This window comes from Salvelinus namaycush, chromosome 9 (assembly GCF_016432855.1).
Source record: "Salvelinus namaycush isolate Seneca chromosome 9, SaNama_1.0, whole genome shotgun sequence".
Taxonomy (NCBI): Eukaryota; Metazoa; Chordata; class Actinopteri; order Salmoniformes; family Salmonidae; genus Salvelinus; species Salvelinus namaycush.
Genome location: NC_052315.1, coordinates 18,546,886 through 18,565,376, shown reverse-complemented (window position 1 = coordinate 18,565,376; position 18,491 = coordinate 18,546,886). Strand labels below are relative to the sequence as shown.

General features: G+C 44.8%; 1 pseudogene; it reads right to left on the bottom strand.

Moving 5' to 3' along the window:
• Positions 1–2,247: 2,247 nt before the first annotated feature.
• LOC120053180 overlaps positions 2,248–18,491 on the bottom strand; it is a 72,383-nt pseudogene continuing 56,139 nt past the window's right edge.

The window sequence follows — 18,491 nt, the reverse complement described above, 5'->3', positions numbered from 1 at the left end:
CAAACAGCAGGACTCACACGGCCGGCTTAGGGGGGAAGCTAAGCAAACAGAATCAGCATTCTTTCATCTGGAGGCCTATAATATGATGAGGCCCATGTGAATTCAAATTCATTATCCACATTATATGGTTAACACTTTCAATTGACTTAGCATAGCTGCATATTTAAATGCCAACGCTCCGGGGGAACTTGTTAGCTTATTTAGCCAATTAGTCATCTCCACTAACCAACTGTTTCTAATGCGTAATGTGTCCCAGAATATTCTTGACAAATTACACAGGGCAGCAGAATATGCGTAAAGCATAAGGGAAGTCGTTGGGGAAAATGGGGTGTAATTTAGATGCCATCTTCATTGAGTCAATATTATCCATGTCTGTCTGTGTTTGTAGAGTCAATCATAACAAGCCATGGGCTTGAAACATAAAAGGACATGCCATACGTCTCCCTCGTTATAATGCACAAGGTGTACACCATTATAGAAAACAGTTCTACTGAAAGCTGGGATTTCATACAAGTGTGCCGATGGGTGAAGTCTGTGTATTACAGTGAAATAGCACAACAACAAGGAAGTGCTTCATGATCACTTCTCACTGAAAGCCATGGTGATGTTCCATACAAGTGTTTCAGTGAATGCACTAGGTGATGCCCTTCAGTCTACATACCCTAACCCTGGGAGAGCTGATCTGATGGTATCTACCTCTCTCCTCTCCCCCTGGCTCGTACCATGTCTGAGTGGAGGGGGGTACCCAGGTCTTCCGCTGTCCTTCACCACGGCTCCTCTCTCAGCTCAGTCTAGTGTTGTGAAGGCCTGACCCTTGTCACAGGCTGATGAATGGAAGCCTGTGCTGTCTGATTCTCCTCTGGGGGGCAGTTCCATTGTTACAGGGTCACCTCATTTCATTTTAAGCCAGGAAAGAAAGGAGGTTGATGAAATGAAGATTGCGCTTTTCATCCGTTCGAGGCCAAAAGTGTCAAAGTTCGCTCTCTCGCTCTCCTCTCTCCGCAGTTCCCATTCGGAGAGTAAATGGGAGCAGAGACTAACCCAGTCCACCCCACAGTGTTCCTGTTCACATTTGGTAGAGGCTGGAATCTCCCTGGTTTAGACTGTATTCTCACTATGGGAGATTTCTAGAGGTTTCGAGAAAATACCCTCGGCTAGACCTTTTACTGTAATGTAAACATGTGAACTGGTCACGTCTGCCACGACACCTCCTTGAAGATATCATCTTCAAACAAGTATTCCTTCCTATTGAGCTCTCATTCCAAACCTACCATCTTGATTCTCCACACAATTGTGTTACCATTTAATTTAGGTAGATACTGAAGTCTTTCTGGTTAATCTCTGCATAATGTTCGCTCCAAACCCCTGAATTATAAATGTCAAGATGACTCTCGGCTTAGCCTTTGTTATAATTCATGGCAGAGATTGATATGACAGAGAAACCCTGCTCTAACAATGTTGGAATAAATATGTCTTCATGGCATTTGAATGTGTCTTTAACAAATGTCTCAACATACTTTAAGTTTGTGCTTCTGAGGACGTAGCTACAGGTAACTCATAATCATTCCAATTTGCTTTGCTCAAATTCATCACTAATAGAATGATTGTTTTATGTTGTTAGTTTGCCTCAAACTTGATATGGGCTTGTTAAGACTGTTGCTATGGAAATTACATGTTCACTTCTGTTGTGTTGGCAGTGCACCAAGTGTTTTCCCACTAAAGCCTGCACTCACAGTGCTACTCAGAAACAAACACTTAAAGACCAGATACAGTAGAGATGACGAAAATGCAAAAACATAATCTCACAGAATCAGTTTTAATGAACAACATTGTCAATATCTAATGTATTACTTTTGTATCACAGCTTCAGCATATATCCCTCACTATAGATACAATTCATACATCAAGATAATGACTGATACAGTTCAATTGTGGTTTTCACAATTGAACAAATAGTGCAATCAATGGCCATGGCTGCATAGAAACATGAGGTAATCAAGCAGCTATTAAAGCAGCTATAACATAGTTCAGTTAGATCAGCCTCAGTTACTAAAATTAGCTCCAGGTAAAACATGCTTGCTATAGACTAACCATTTCGTCATAAAATATATCTAATTAAAAGTGCAACATTCACTATGTTTATTGAGCTCTGGTACGGTTGCCAGTACTTAGTTAGTTACTGAGGAGAAACATTTCAGATGGCTCTACCCAAACATGGCAACCGGATAGAGGCGGACGACTGGGGGCGCAGTAGAACTCAAAGGGCACCTCTAAGCAGTGCTCTGCCATGCCAGGCAAAGCTTGGGCATCATGCTGGCACCTGGCAACATTTGCAGATAGATTAGGCATGATAGTAGTCTGCTTTAAAGCTCATCATCAGTATCTGCTTATCAGGGGCTCGCTTAATGCGCTGCATTCATTACAGTCAGACAGACATAGTATATTATCTGTCTCTGTCTCCACAGCCCGCTAATTAATGTGACTCTCTGCGGCTGGCACTGCTTAAAGTCGAGTGCTTTTAGCAAAGGACCTTTTCCTCCAGAAATGAAGCCACATGGAGAACAGAACACACTGTGAAGTCTGAGCCCCCATCATGCCTGTGGTCTCTCGCCATGTCTCTAATAGACACATAGTAAACAATGGCGTTCATTTTTCTAATCCTGATGTGCCTGAGAAATGATGATCTGCTGCATTTACTAGCTAAGCCTCTCTGAGACAATGGTGGGCGCACAAACCAACCTCAACATGACTGCCACCTCATTTAAAACAAGAGAAATCACGGAGATAAAGATTCCGCCCCTAACTGAACCACGCTGTTACCTTCTCTTTCTGGTGAATCCTGCTGCAAATTAGCATATCTTGTCAGTAATGTTCAGCAACATTGTTTAGTTAAAGCAATGGATGGAGCTATGTTGTAGCAAGAGTGATCCTAATAAACCCTCCTCTCAGTCTCTCTCTAGATGTTTCTGGTGGTAGTGGTGTTCATGGGGATGTCCTTACTGCTCTTCCCTGGGTGCTGTGTCAGCTTAACTACATCAACATTAACATTCTCTTGGTTCTTGCGGAAGCAGTAAACCCCGTAGAGGCGGAACTTCAAGTCGGGGAAGCCCAGGTGGCGGACCCCCGGTTGGGGCCCTCCGCAGCGGGTGCGTGGGTTGACGATGGGGTAGCGGATACTTGCGTCCTCCAGCCAGCCGGCCTCACAGCGATCCAGCAGCTGGATCTTCCAGGCAGCATAGAGCTGACCCACCTTGGCCACCACCGAGCTGTCACGCAGGCACGCCTTCACTGCCTCAGCATAGTTAACCTTCTTAAATCGCTTCAGGAAATACACCTTACCTGGAGGAGAGAGGAGGGGTGGGGGGGAGAGAGAGAGAGAAACAGACAGAGGGAGCCAGAATAAACAAGGAAATAAATTGCCAGGGGTGTGAGACAGAGAAAGAAAGACAGAGAACCACATGAGACAGCAGCAGATTCCCTGAGGGGAGAGATCCTGAGTTCTTATGGCCTAGACCAGTCTGATACCTCGCCTGCAGAATGTGTTCCCAATCTCTAATCAACCAAACATCCGTCTGGGCAGCTGCTCAAAATCGAAAAGCAATACAGCATCGGTGGACAGTAAAATACTTCAATTTCTACTTTCATCTTGCACTGGGAAGACTTCTCGCCTACCAGAATTTACAGAATTGGAATCATGATTGCAGAAAGTATTTGAGCAAAAATGAAGCTGAGTTAAGTTTTTACAGAGAGAAATAAAAAAGCAACCCTAGAAAACACAGGGTAGTTTTCTACCACAGAACGGCTGCCAGCAGCCTTACACTTGGCTATCGATTTTGCGTTTGTTTATGTGGCTGATGCCTGTTAGGGAGGAATATTGTCTCATATTTCCCCAAAGGCTACTGTGTTAATATCTTCCAGCTGGTCAGTGCAACAGTATCCCCTACCATTACTCCTGAAGATAGCCCACATCTCAGGCCAGATGTCTGTTGACTGTAATTAACTCACTGCAATGAAAAGACTGCTAGGTCTCCACTATGAAGTAGCAGGTTAATGTTCGACTATGGCTACTGTGTACTTTATTTTCTCTAGTTCAGATTTGTTTTAATTTTATTTAACTAGGCAGATGCTCAGATATTGTTGACAAAATGACTTTTACTTTAATGTTCACAGGAAGAAAATCATTACTTTTATTCAGTCTCGGGAGAAGAAAAAGATTGAAAATCTATTTTGTTTCCGAATGCATCCAATGTTGTTATTTCTTTGCCGACTGAGTCACAATCTTACCGTAGCACTCAACGGCTGTACCCATAAATCAAGATTCTCAAAATTGAATGTTTCAATTCCCTGGTAGCAGATGGATAATTCTGTCATGACGAGTTCTTGTACAGTAGAGCAGCAGTGTAGCAGCAGTGCTCCCAAATGTGTTTTGAGCCCTAGAACCAGGCTAGGCTTCTCCCCCTGCCACGGCTGTGTGGAAGTGTTGATGGAAATCAAAGGAGAGGAGATAAAAGCACAGCTAGAAAACCCTGTGGCCCTTTTAAGAGGGTGGGGGATCACACACAAGGTTAGGGGATCACAGGCAGAGATCAGAGACAGGCTGCGATCGCTGCTGTGGACTCTGGCTGCATCTCAATACACCTTGCCTCATCTCCTTCCCTTCGTCTGCACAGATCTGAAAACACTGTATAGTCAGAGCAGAGGCAATACGGTGGAAAGATATCTGGGGAATCTACCCGTCACCAATCAATGTTCATATATCTCATCTGCTCAAGAAAAGTAAGCATTGAAAGGACCCCACACACACCACACACTCACCATTGAGGTTGGAGGTGAAACAGAAGGCATCGTAGCGCTCATCCTCTTTGTGTCTGTAGCCGTAGTTGCGTACCCCTGCGGCGGTGTCCTTGCGGCCACACTGGTCCCGGGGGTGGGAGATGGGGTACTGGACGGAGCCGTCCTCCAGCCAGCCTGCGTTGCACCAGTCCAGGCCCTCTAGCCAGGCCTTGTGGAGCTGGGCATGGGAGGCCAGGATGGCATCCTGCTCCTTACACACATCCTCAGCCTGGTGGTAGTTGAGCTTGTAGCGCCCCACCCGTGGGTAGTAGGGGAACACCACACCTGGAGGAAAGAGCGAGAGAGAGATACTGAACTATGAGGACAAGTTACTAATGTTGTGAAAGCTGAGAAACACTAACTCCATTCTGCCTGTTACATTTTCAAATACATTTTGACTGAGGTCTTACACCACACATAACCCTTCTAACCACTACAGAGGGCAGTGAGTACAGCCCAATACATCACTGGGGACGAGCTCCCTGCCATCCAGGACCTCTATATCAGGCGATGTCAGAGGAAGGCCCTACAAAATTGTGAAAGACTCCAGCCACCCAAGGCATAGACTGTTCTCTCTGCTACCGCATGGCAAGCGATATCGATGCACCAAGTCTGGAACCAACAGGACCCTGAACAAATACATTTTTATTTGTCACATGCACTGAATACAACAGGTACAACCTTACAGTGAAATGCTTACATACAAGCCCTTAACCAACAATGCTTTAAGAAGTTATGAAGAAAAAAAAGTTCAGTAAATTTTTTAAAATAAAAATAACAAATAATTAAACAGAAGCAGTAAAATAACAAGAGAGGCTATATACAGGGGGTAACGGTACTGAGTCAATGTGTGGGGGCACCAGTTAGTTGAGTTAATTGAGGTAATATGTACATGTAGGTAGAGTTAAAGTGACTATGCATAGATTATAAACAGAGAGTAGCAGCAGTGTAAAAGGGGGGTCTGGGTAGCCCTTTGATTAGCTGTTCAGGAGTCTTATGGCTTGGGGGTAGAAGCGGTTTAGAAGCATCTTGCACCTAGACTTGGCGCTCCAGTACCGCTTACCGTGCGGTAGTAGGGAGAACAGTCTATGACTAGGGTGGCTGGAGTCTTTGACAATTTCTAGGGCCTTCCTCTGACATCGCCTGATCTAGAGGTCCTGGATGGCAGGAAGCTTGGCCCCAGTGATGTACTGGGCCGTACGCACTACCCTCTGTAGTGCCTTGCGGTCAGAGGCAGAGCAGTTGCCATACCAGGCAGTGATGCAACCAGTCAGAATGCTCTCGATGGTGCAGCTGTTGAACCTTTTGAAGATCTGAGGACAAATGCCAAATCTTTTCAGTCTCCTGAGGGGGAATAGACTTTGTCGTGCCCTCTTCACGACTATCTTGGATTGTTTGGACCATGATAGTTTGTTGGTGATGTGGACACCAAGGAACTTGAAGCTCTCAACCTGTTCCACTACAGCCCTGTCGATGAGAATGGGGGCGTGCTCAGTCCTCCTTCTCCTGTAGTCCACAATCATCTCCTTTGTCTTGATCACGGTGAGGGAGAGGTTGTTGTCCTGGCACCACCACCGGCAAGGTCTCTGACCTCCTCCTTATAGGCTGTCTCATCGTTGTCGGTGATCAGCCCTACCACTGTTGTGTCATCGGCAAACTTGATGATGGTGTTGGAGTCATGCCTGGCAGTGCAATCATGAGTGAACAGGGAGTACAGGAGGGGACTGAGCACGCACCACTAAGGGGCCCCTGTGTTGAGGATCAGCGTGGCGGCTGTGTTGTTCCCTACCCTTACCACCTGGGGGCGGCCCGTCAGGAAGTCCAGGATCCAGTTGCAGAGGGAGGTGTTTAGTCCCAGGGTCCTTAGCTTAGTGATGAGCTTTGAGGGCACTATGGTGTTGAACGCTGAGCTGAAGTCAATGAATGGCATTCTCACATAGGTGTTCCTTTTGTCCAGGTGGGAAAGGGCAGTGTTGAGTGCAATAGAGATTGCATCATCTGTGGATCTGTTTGGGCATTATTCAAATTGGAGTGGGTCTAGGGTTTCCGGGATAATGGTGATGATGTGAGCCATGACCAGCCTTTCAAAGCATTTCATGGCTACAGACGTGAGTGCTACGGGTCGGTAGTCATTTAGGCAGGTTACCTTAGTGTTCTTGGGCACATGGACTATGGTGGTCTGCTTGAAACATGTTGGTATTACAGACTCGGTCAGGGACAGGTTGTCAGTGAAGAGACTTGCCAGTTGGTCAGCGCCTGCTCGGAGTACACATCCTGGTTATGCGTCTGGCCCTGCGGCCTTGCGAATGTTGACCTGTTTAAAGGTCTTACTCACATCGGCTATGGAGAGCGTGATCACACAGTCGTCCGGAGCGGCTGGTGCTCTCATGCATGTTTCAGTGTTACTTGCCTCGAAGCGAGCATTGAAGTAATTTAGCTCGTCTGGTAGGTTCATGTCACTGGGCAGGTTGTGCCTGTGCTTCCCTTTGTAGTCTGTAATAGTTTGCAAGCCCTGCCACATCCGACGAGTGTCAGAGCCGGTGTAGTACGATTCAAACTTAGTCTTGTATTGACACTTTGCCTGTTTGATGGTTCGTCGGAGGGCATAGCGGGATTTCCTATAGGCTTCCGGGTTAGAGTCCCGCTCCTTGAAAGCGGCAGCTCTACCCTTTAGCTCAGTGCGGATGTTGCCTGGTTTGGGTATGTACGTACGGTCACTGTGGGGACGGCGTCATCGATGCACTTATTGATGAAGTCAGTGACTGATGTGGTGTACTCCTCAATGTCATCAGAAGAATCCCGGAACATATTCCAGTCTGTGCTAGCAAAATAGTCCTGTAGCTTAGCATCTGCTTCATCTGACCACTTTCTTATTGACCGAGTCACTGGTGCTTCCTGCTTTAGTTTTTGCTTGTAATCAGGAATCAGGAGGATAGAATTATGGTCAGATTTGCCAAATAGAGGGTGAGGGAGAGCTTTGTATGCGTCTCTGTGTGTGGAGTAAAGGTGGTCTATAGTTTTTTTCCCCTCTGATTGCATATTTAACATGCTGATAGAAATGAGGTAAAACTGATTTGAGTTTCCCTGCATTAAAGTCCCCGGCCACTAGGAGCCCCGCCTCTGGATGAGCATTTTCCTGTTTGCTTATGGCTGTATACAGCTCATTGAGTGCGGTTTTAGTGCCAGCATCGGTCTGCAGTGGTAAACAGACAGCTATGAAAAATATAGATGTAAACTCTCTTGGTAAATTGTGTGGTCTACAGCTTATCATGAGATTCTCTACCTCAGATGAGCAAAACCTCAAGACTTCCTTAGATTTCGTGCACCAGCTGTTGTTTACAAATATGCATAGGCCGCCTCCCATTGTCTTACCAGAGGCTGCTATTCTATCCTGCCGGAAAAGCTTAAAACCCGCCAGCTCTATGTTAATCATGTTTTCGTTCAGCCACGACTCGGTGAAACATAATACATTACAGTTTTTAATGTCCCGTTGGTAGGATATATACATGCTCATAGTTTGTCTATTTTATTATCGATTATGAAGGTAGATTACCCTCTCGGCGACGGATCCTTACAAGGCACCCGGACCGTCGTCCATGATATACCTCCGTCTTTTCCTTCTGCCAATGACGGGGATGAGGGCCTTGTCGGGTGTCTGGAGTAAATCCTTCCCATCCGACTTGTTGAAGAAGAAGAATTCCTCAGGAACAGGGTGAGTAATCGCTGCCCTGATATCAAGAAGCTCTTTTCGATCATAAGACACGGTGGCAGAAACATTATGTACAAAATAACGCAAAAAACATACTCAATAGCACAATTGGTTACGGGATCGTAAAATGGCGGCCATCTCCTTCGGCGCCCTTGTAGGTAACAGCTTCTACCCCCAGGACCCTGAACAACTTCTACCCCCAAGCCATAAGACTGCTAGTTAAATAGTTAACCAACATCTATCCGGACTATCTGCATTGACCCTTTTGCACTAACTCTTTTGACTCATCACATATGCTGCTGCTACCATTTATTATTTATCCTGTTGCCTAGTCCCTTTATCCCTACCTATATGTACATGTCGACCTCAATTACCTCGTACCCCTGCACATCAACTCGGTACTGGTACACCGTGTATATAGCCAAGTTATCATTACTCGTTGTGTAATGAAACAGTCAGAGGTCACCAAGTCCAAGATAGCTTCAGCGTGTAAATCAGCTAGAAAGATGTGTTGGCATCGAGTAATTGTCTCTGGCCTCCACCCAGTTAGGGGGAGTGATGAGCTCTACAGCAGAGTCTCACAACTCAATCGCTGGTTGAAAACTGTTTTCCGCCCCTCCCAAAAGATAGAATTTGTAGATAATTGGCCCTCTTTCTGGGACTCACCCACAAACAGGACCAAGCCTGGCCTGTTGAGGAGTGACGGACTCCATCCTAGCTGGAGGGGTGCTCTCATCTTATCTACGAACATAGACAGGGCTCCAACTCCCCTAGCTCCACAATGAAATAGTGTATAGTGTGGCTGTTATCCAGCCTGCCAGCATAGTGGAGTCTGCCACTAGCACAGTCAGTGTAGTCAGCTCAGCTATCCCCATTGAGACCGTGTCTGTACCTCGACCTAGGTTGGGCAAAACTAAACATGGCGGTGTTCGCCTTAGCAATCTCACTAGAATAAAGACCTCCTCCATTCCTGCCATTATTGAAAGAGATCGTGATACCTCACATCTCAAAATAGGGCTACTTAATGTTAGATCCCTCACTTCCAAGGCAGTTATAGTCAATGAACTAATCCCTGATCATAATCTTGATGTGATTGGCCTGACTGAAACATGGCTTAAGCCTGATGAATGTACTGTGTTAAATGAGGCCTCACCTCCTGGTTACACTAGTGACCATATACCCCGCAAAGGCGGAGGTGTTGCTAACATTTACGATAGCAAATTTCAATTTACAAAAAAAAATGAAGTTTGTCTTTTGAGCTTCTAGTCATGAAATCTATGCAGCCTACTCAATCACTTTTTATAGCTACTGTTTACAGGCCTCCTGGGCCATATACAGCGTTCCTCACTGAGTTCCTATCGGACCTTGTAGTCATAGCAGATAATATTCTAATTTTTGGTGACTTTAATATTCACATGGAAATGTCCACAGACCCACTCCAAAAGGCTTTCGGAGCCATCATCGACTCAGTGGGTTTTGTCCAACATGTCTCCGGACCTACTCACTGCCACAGTCCTACTCTGGACCTAGTTTTGTCCCATGGAATAAATGCTGTGGATCTTAATGTTTTTCCTCATAATCCTGGACTATCGGACCACCATTTTATTACATTTGCAATCACAACAAATAATCTGCTCAGACCCCAACCAAGGAGCATCAAAAGTCGTGCTATAAATTCTCAGACAACCCAAAGATTCCTTGATGCCCTTCCAGACTCCCTCTGCCTACCCAAGGACGTCAGAGGACAAAAATCAGTTAAACACCTAATTGAGGAACTCAATTTAACCTTGCGCAATACCCTAGATGCAGTTGCACCCCTAAAAACTAAAAACATTTGTCATAAGAAACTAGCTGTCTGGTATACAGAAAATAACCGAGCTCTGAAGCAAGCTTCCAGAAAATTGGAAACGGAAATGGCGCCACACCAAACTGGAAGTCTTCTGACTAGCTTGGAAAGACAGTACCGTGCAGTATCGAAGAGCCCTCACTGCTGCTCGATCATCCTATTTCTCCAACTTAATTGACGAAAATAAGAACAATCCAAAATGTATTTTTGATACTGTCGCAAAGCTAACAAAAAAGCAGCATTCCCCAAGAGAGGATGGCTTTCACTTCAGCAGTAATAAATTCATTAACTTCTTTGAGGAAAAGATCATGATCATTAGAGAGCAAATTAAGGACTCAGACTTTAAATCTGCATATTCCTCCAAAGCTCAGTTGTCCTGAGTCTGCACAACTCTGCCAGGACCTAGGATCAAGGGAGACACTCAAGTGTTTTAGTACTATATCTCTTGACACAATGATGAAAATAATCATGGCCTCTAAACCTTCAATCTGCATACTGGACCCTATAACTAAACTACTGAAAGAGCTGGTTCCTGTGCTTGGCCCTCCTATGTTGAACATAATAAACGGCTCTCTATCCACCGGATGTGTACCAAACTCACTAAAAGTGGCAGTAATAAAGCCTCTCTTGAAAAAGCCAAACCTTGACTTAGAAAATATAAAAAACTATTGGCCTATATCGAATCTTCCATTCCTCTCAAAAAAAATTGAAAAAGCTGTTGCGCGGCAACTCACTGCCTTCCTGAAGACAAACAATGTATACGAAATGCTTCAGTCTAGTTTTAGACCCCCTCATAGCACTGAGACTGCACTTGTGAAGGTGGTAAATTACCTTTTAATGGCGTCAGACCGAGGCTCTGCATCTGTCCTCGTGCTCCTAGACCTTAGTGCAGCCTTTGATAGCATCGATCACCACATTCTTTTGGAGAGATTGGAAACCCAAATTGGTCTACACGGACAAGTTCTGGCATGGTTTAGATCTTATCTGTCGGAAAGATATCAGTTTGTCTCTGTGAATGGTTTGTCCTCTGACAAATCAACGGTAAATTTCGGTGTTCCTCAAGGTTCCGTTTTAGGACCACTATTGTTTTCACTATATATTTTACCTCTTGGGGATGTCATTCGAAAACATAATGTTAACTTTCACTGCTATGCGGATGACACATTTCAATGAAACATGGTGAAGCCCCAAAATTGCCCTCGCTAGAAGCCTGTGTTTCAGACATAAGGAAGTGGATGGCTGCAAACTTTCTACTTTTAAACTCGGACAAAACAAAGATGCTTGTTCTAGGTCCCAAGGAACAAAGAGATCTTCTGTTGAATCTGACAATTAATCTTGATGGTTGTACAGTCGTCGCAAATAAAACCTGTGAAGGACCTCGGCGTTATTCTGGACACTGATCTCTCTTTTGATGAACATATCAAGACTGTTTCAAGGACAGCTTTTTTCCATCTACGTAACATTGCAAAAATCAGAAACTTTCTGTCCAAAAATGATGCAGACAAATTAATCCATGCTTTTGTTACTTCTAGGTTAGACTACTGCAATGCTCTACTTTCCGGCTACCCGGATAAAGCACAAAATAAACTTCAGTTAGTGCTAAATACGGCTGCTAGAATCCTGACTAGAACCAAAACATTTTATCATATTACTCCAGTGCTAGCCTCCCTACACTGGCTTCCTGTTAAGACAAGGGCTGATTTCAAGGTTTTACTGCTAACCTACAAAGCATTACATGGGCTTGCTCCTACCTATCTTTCCGATTTGGTCCTGCCGTACATACCTACACGTACGCTATGGTCACAAGACGCAGGCCTCCTAATTGTTCCTAGAATTTCTAGGCAAACAGCTGAAGGCAGGGCTTTCTCCTACCGAGCTCCATTTTTATGGAATGGTCTGCCTGCCCATGTGAGAGATGCAGACTCGGTCTCAACCTTTACGTCTTTACTGAAGACTCATCTCTTCAGTAGGTCATATGATTGAGTGTAGTCTGGCCCAGGAGTGTGAAGGTGAACGGAAAGGCTCTGGAGCAACGAACCGCCCTTGCTGTCTCTGCCTGGCCGGTTCCCCTCTCTCCACTGGAATTCTCTGCCTCTAACCCTATTACAGGGGCTGAGTCACTGGCTTACTGGTGCTCTTCCATGCCGTCCCTAGGAGGGGTGCTTCACTTGAGTGGGTTGAGTCACCTACGTGATCTTCCTGTCTGGGTTGGCGCTCCCCCTTGGGTTGTGCCGTGGCGGAGATATTTGTGGGCTATACTCGGCCTTGTCTCAGGATGGTAAGTTGGTGGTTGAAGATATCCCTCTAGTGGTGTGGGGGCTGTGCTTTGGCAAAGTGGGTGGGGTTATATCCTCCCTGTTTGGCCCTGTCCGGGGGTATCATCGGATTGGGCCACAGTGTGTCCTGACCCCTCCTGTCTCAGCCTCCAGTATTTATGCTGCAGTAGTTTATGTGTCGGGGGGCTAGGGTCAGTCTGTTATATCTGGAGTACTTCTCCTGTCTTATCCGGTGTCCTGTGTGAATTTAAGTATGCTCTCTCTAATTCTCTCTTTCTCTCTTTCTTTCTTTCTCTCTCTCAGAGGACCTGAGCCCTAGGACCATGCCTCAGGACTACCTGGAATGATGACTCCTCGTTGTCCCCAGTCCACCTGGCCGTGCTGCTGCTCCAGTTTCAACTGTTCTGCCTGCGGCTATGGAACCCTGATGTAACGCTCGTCGGAAGAAGTGGACCAAGGTGCAGCGTGGTACGTGTTCATGATTCTTTATTTAACTTCTCTGCACTACGGATCCCTTTTACGGGATCATTTTCCTAAACAACCCCTGAATTGCAGAGCGCAAAATATTACTAAAAATATTTATAATCATGCAATCACAAGTGAAATATACCAAAACACAGCTTAGCTTGTTGTTAATCCACCTATCGTGTCAGATTTTGAAAATATGCTTTACAGAGAAAGAAATCCAAGCTTTTGTGAGTGTATCAATCAATGCTAGAACAGCTAGTCCCAAATTAGCATGGTCACGAAAGTCAGAAAAGCAATACAATTTATCGCTTACCTTTGATAATCTTCGGATGTTTGCACTCACGAGACTCCCAGTTACACAATAAATGTTATTTTTGTTCGATAAATATTACTTTTATAAATATACAAATATTTATAATATTTGCTGCCTAAGTATGATTCCCAATCAGAGACAACGATAGACAGCTGTCCCTGATTGAGAACCATACCCGGCCAAAACATAGAAACACAACACATAGAATGCCCACCCCACATCACACCCTGACCTAACCAAATAGAGAAATAAAACGTCTCTCTAAGGTCAGGGCGTGACACCTGACCTGTTCACTGTGATTACTATTATTTGACCATGCTGGTCAGTTATGAACATTTGAACATCTTGACCATGTTCTGTTATAATCTCCACCCGGCACAGCCAGAAGAGGACTGGCCACCCCTCATAGCCTGGTTCCTCTCTAGGTTTCTTCCTAGGTTTTGGCCTTTCTAGGGAGTTTTTCCCTAGCCACCGTGCTTTTACAACTGCATTGCTTGCTGTTTGGGGTTTTAGGCTGGGTTTCTGTACAGCACTTTGATATATCAGCTGATGTAAGAAGGGCTATATAAATACATTTGATTTGATTTGATTTGTGTAATTATTCCTTATGTTATAATTATTTTTCTCTGCATTGTTGGGAAGGGCCCATATGTAAGCATTTCACTGTTAGTCTACATCTGTTGTTTACGAAGCATATGACAAATAAAATGTGATTTGATTTGAACCCTTCAACCTTAACCCCTGACCTTCAAGATCCAGGTTGACAAATCCCGTATCGTCCTCCATGTCGTTGGTGACCTCGCACTCGTAGCGTCCGTAGTCCTCCAAAGTGACGTTGTGGATGATGACAGATGCGTCCCCCGGTCCGTTCTGCTCTAGGGACACACGACCCCGGTATGACCCGAACACCCTCTGCTGGAGGCCCAACGCCACAAACACGTCCTCAAACACCAGTGCATCCGTCACCTTGGTCCACTTGATGCGGATGCGGTTGGGGTCAGAGCTCTCGGGTTCGTGGTGGTAGCGGCAGGGCAGGGTGATGGAGCCTCCCCGGTGGGTGATCACTTTACCAGGGGCGGTTTGAACGATCACTGCCCCAGTGTCATCCTCTGGACACAAAGAGGGAGAGTAAAGGAAGAAGAATGGTCAGGAGAGGTAAGGTTGGGAGGACTTATGTTTTTCAATGATCTGGTCCCGCAAGGGGGTCCAGTCCGGCCTGCAGGTGGTTTGAGTAAAACATTATCATAATAATTATTTAATTTTTTGTATTCTTTGGCAGGGAAAAAAACTCAATATACTTTAAAATGACTAAAACCAAATTGAAACTCTGTAGAAATTATAATGGACCTACATTCACATCGTTTTTTGACTGTGTCCAGCTCGCTAATAATCACATAAATGAAAGCTAGTCAGGGAGCATTGACAATTCCATTAAAGATGGATAGAGGACAATTTTTTGCACATTTTAATGGCAAGGGGGGAAAAAATTCGGTGCGCCCCTCCAGACCTTATTGAAGACCGAATTTGACACCCTTGAGCTGACCTGTACCTGTACTTTACCTACAGTGCATTCGGAAAATATTCAGACCCCTTGACTTTTTCCAGATTTTGTTATGTTACAGCCTTATTCTAAAATGGATTAAATACCTTTTCCCCCTCATCAATCTACACACAATACTCCATAACGACAAAACCAAAACAGATTTTTTCAAAATGAAAAAATTTATAAAAATGAAAAAATTAAATACCTTATTTACAAAAGTATTCCGACCCTTTGCTATGAGACTCGAAATTGAGCTCAGCTGCATCCTGTTTCCATTGATCATCCTTGAGATGTTACTACAACTTGATTGGAGTCCACCTGTGAAAAATTCAATTGATTGGACATGATTTAGAAAGGCACACATCTGTCTATATAAGTGCATGTCAGAGCAAAAACCAAGCCATGAGGTCGAAGAAATTGTCCGCAGAGCTCCGAGACAGGATTGTGTTGAGGCACAGATCTGGGGTAGGGAACCAAAAAATGTCTGCAGCATTGAAGGTCCCCAAGAACAAAGTGGCCTCCATCATTCTTAAATGGAAGAAGTTTGGAACCACCAAGACTCTTCCTAGAGCTGGCCGCCCGGCCAAAATTAGCAATCGGAGAAGAAGGGCCTTGGTCAGGGAGGTGACCAAGAATCCAATGGTCACTCTGTCAGAGCTCCAGAGTTCCTCTGCAGCACTCCACCAATCAGGCCTATATGGTAGAGAGGCCAGACGGAAGCTACACCTCAGTAAATGACACATGACAGCCCGCTTGGAGTTTGCCAAAAGGCACCTAAAGAACTCTCAGACTATGAGAAACAAGATTCTCTGGTCTGATGAAACCAAAATTGAACTCTTTGGCCTGAATGCCAAGCGTCACATCTGGAGTAAACCTGGCACCATCCCTACGGTGAATGATGCTGTGGGGATGTTTTTCAGTGGCAGGGACTGGGAGACTAGTCAGGATCGAGGGAAAGATGAACGGAGCAAAGTACAGAGAGATCCTTGATGAAGACCTGCTCCAGAGCGCTCAGGACCTCAGACTGGGGCAAAGGTTCACCTTCCAACAAGACAAAGATCCTAAGCACACAGCCAAAGACAACACAGGAGTGGCTTCGGGACAAGTCTCTGAATGTCCTTGAGTGTCCCAGCCAGAGCCCAGACTTGAACCCGATCATACATCTCTGGAGAGACCTGAAAATAGCTGTGCAGTGACGCTCCCCATCCAACCTGACAGAGCTTGAGAGGATCTGCAGAGAAGAATGGGAGAAGATCCCCAAATACACGTGTGCCAAGCTTGTAGCATCATACCCAAGAAGACTCAATGCTGTAATCGCTGCCAAAGGTACTTCAACAAAGTACTGAGTAAAGGGTCTGAATACTTCCATTTTTTTTATTTGTAATACATTTGCAAACATTTCTAAAAACCTGTTTTTGCTTTGTCATTATGGGGTATTGTGTGTGGAGTGATAAAGGGGGGAAAATGATTTAATCCATTTTAGAATAAGGCTGTAACGTAACAAAATCTGGAAAAAGTCAAATGGTCGGAATACTTTCCAAATACACTGTATATAGGGACTACTGCTACAGTTATTGGAACCACCCAAACTTTAGTTAAAATATCAGGATAGTGAAAGTGTATAATTAGATAGTATGTGAGCAAGGAAGATCCACAAAGCCTATCTTCTTCTCTCTACAAAGCCTATTGTTTCCCCTGTGAATCCAAAGGGGTGAGGAGACGTGTCACCTGAGAGATGTGTGTTTCATCATCAAGACCAGACCCCAGCAAGCCTTGTTCTGTGTCCCTGGCACTGCATCATTGAAGAAAGAACTTCTGAGCTGTGTTCGAATACCCGTACTAACATACTGTATACTACATACTTAATGAGTATATACTACATACTATATACTATTAGTTCATTTTATTATACTGTAACCGAACGGTATCCTTTCAGTTGAATGTACTAGCTCTTTGCCTGTCTACCAGAAGTTGATGCTGTTGCTATGCAACCTCTTGCTAGCTAGTTAGCCTAAAAAATTACTAGTTAGACATTTTACGACTTTGGGTGTGTTCTTAAATTCAATCTGGAGTGCACTCATAAATTCAGAGCATTGTCAGATTGTCCGTTTGTAAACTCCTCGGGCCGAGGAGTAGGGTTGATTTGAACGTTCTGGCTGGGCAGTCATGTACCAAAGCTGACGTTGGCTACCTTGCTATCTACTACCAGAAACAAATGAAACCACACTGACCATTTTACTCGCCTTAGCAGAGTTGGTTAGGCAGTTTTCATGTTATCCAGAGCGTTGGTGACTGTAACTGTGCTGCTGGAAACAATTTAATTATGCTTTTTTGCAGATGTTTACTGACACCGGCCATATTCAACCGGTGTTGAGCGCTCGTAAATTCATTCTGCGCTCTGGTACACTCAGACGAGAGTGCTCTGAAATCAGAGTAGATAGCCAGAGCAAATTTACAAAAGCACCCGAATGTCCATTGAGAACGCACAATGACTATACCATTTAGCTAAGCTAAGAATGACGGGAATAATCAAGTAAATAAAAGTTGGGTAGTTAGTTAGATATCCTATTGTTAATATACTGGCAAGTTTGATTTATAAATAGCCAACTAATGTTAGGTAGCTAGCTAACATACCAGTACATACTGGTGTAATGATATGCTATGTGGTTTGTAAGGACAGCATATCTAACAAATCGCCAGCCAACCAGAATGCGGTGATGGACAGAGTCGAAAGCCTTGGCCAGGTCGATGAAGACGGTTGCACTGTACTGTCTTTTATCGATGGCGGTTATGAAGTCATTTAGGACCTTGAGCGTGGCTGAGGTGCACCCATGACCAGCTCGGAAACAAGACTGCATAGTGGAGAAGGTACGGTGGGATTCGAAATGGTCGGTGATCTGTTTATTAACTTGGCTTTTCGAAGATTTTAGAAAGGCAGGGCAGGATGGATATAGGTCTATAACAGTTTGGGTCTAGAGTGTCTCCCCTTTAGAGAGAGGGATGAACGCAGCAGCTTTCCAATCTTTGGGGATCTCAGACGATACGAAAGAGGTTGAATAGGCAGGTAATGCTGTTGCAACAATTTTGGCGATTTATTTTAGAAAGAGAGGGTCCAGATTGTCTCGCCCAGCTGATTTGTAGGGATCCAGATTTTGCAGCTCTGTCAGGATTTGAGTGAAGGAGAAGCGGGGGGGGGGGGGGCTTGGGCAAGTTGCTGCAGGGGGTGCTGAGATGTTGGCCGGGGTAGGGGTAGGCAGGTGGAAAGCATGTAAAACAAAAGTCGTGGAAAAATGCTTATTCTCCATGGACTTTAGTGTCCCAAAACTTTTTGGGAATTAGTGATACAGGATGCAAATTTCTGTTTGAAAAAGCTAGCCTTAGCTTTCCTAACTGACTGAGTATATTGGTTCCTGACATCCCTGAAAAGTTGCATATCGCGGGGGCTATTCGATGCTAATGCAGAACGCCACAGGATGTTTTTGTGCTGGTCAAGAGCAGTCAAG